Genomic DNA, 981 nt, shown 5'->3' with positions numbered 1-981 from the left:
TTTGAGGATGCATACCTATTCCTTAAGGAATTTGAGGAGGTTTGTGTTCTGAGTAAGGTCCAACAGTTGACTGATGATGCTGTAAAATTAAAGTTCATAACTTTTGCTCTTAAAGACCAAGCTAAGAAATGGCTCCATGGTCTGCCTACCAATTCCATTACCACATGGAATGGGTTTACTCTAGTCATCCTGAAAAAATTCTTTCCTTTACATAAAACCAATAAACTCAGGAGTAACATTCTTCAATTCAGGCAGAAACCTAGTGAGTTATTCTCCAAATTAATGGAGAGATTTAAGGACCTCCTTCAAGAATGCCCTCACCATGGAATTGATACATGGCAACTTTGTCAAATCATTTATTAGTTGTCAAATCATTATAAGAATATTGATTATTAGACCAAGTAGTTTTTGGAGTCTATGTGCCCCAAAGGTTTTACATCGTTTACAGATGAAGACGACACTTGGAACTTTTTGCTTGAATTGGTTGAGAAAACCAGAGAATCAGAGTCTACTCAAGAAATTGAGAGGAAAAATAAGGGTTACCTTGTAGAAGGTGTTGTGACCAAAGATGCTCAACTTAGGAGTCTTATCAAGAGACTTGAAGCCATAGTAGCCAAAGGACCTGCCCAATTGAACCAAATAAATCATTCTGTGCCTATGTGTAGTTGGTGCCAATCTCCCACACATGTGATGGAGGAGTGCCCTAATATTTCTAGTGTGAATGGTTTGAATGTATGTACTGAAAATGTGAATGACATGTCCCAAAACAACCCTTATAGTCAGACCTATAATCCAGGATGGAGGAACCATCCTAACTTCTCTTGGAATGAAGCCAATAATCAAGTAGGTCCTAATTTTCAACCCTTGAGTCAAGGGTAGTTTCTTCCCCAACAAGCCAATCAAAGGAACATGCTCCCAAATTAGCAGAACAATTTTAGGATCCCCACTCAATCTGCTATTCCACCACCTCCTATAAATCAA

At 38.4% G+C, this 981-nt stretch overlaps 1 non-coding gene across 1 annotated transcript; it reads right to left on the bottom strand.

Moving 5' to 3' along the window:
• Positions 1-222: 222 nt before the first annotated feature.
• Positions 223-329, bottom strand: LOC122069763. The gene has a single exon (XR_006137529.1). It is a non-coding gene; the product is annotated as a small nucleolar RNA R71 (small nucleolar RNA).
• Positions 330-981: the final 652 nt, after the last annotated feature.

The sequence above is a fragment of the Macadamia integrifolia genome, unplaced genomic scaffold (assembly GCF_013358625.1).
Source record: "Macadamia integrifolia cultivar HAES 741 unplaced genomic scaffold, SCU_Mint_v3 scaffold704, whole genome shotgun sequence".
NCBI lineage: Eukaryota > Viridiplantae > Streptophyta > Magnoliopsida > Proteales > Proteaceae > Macadamia > Macadamia integrifolia.
Note: the sequence above shows the minus strand (reverse complement) of the source record. Positions and strands in the feature narration are given on the sequence as shown.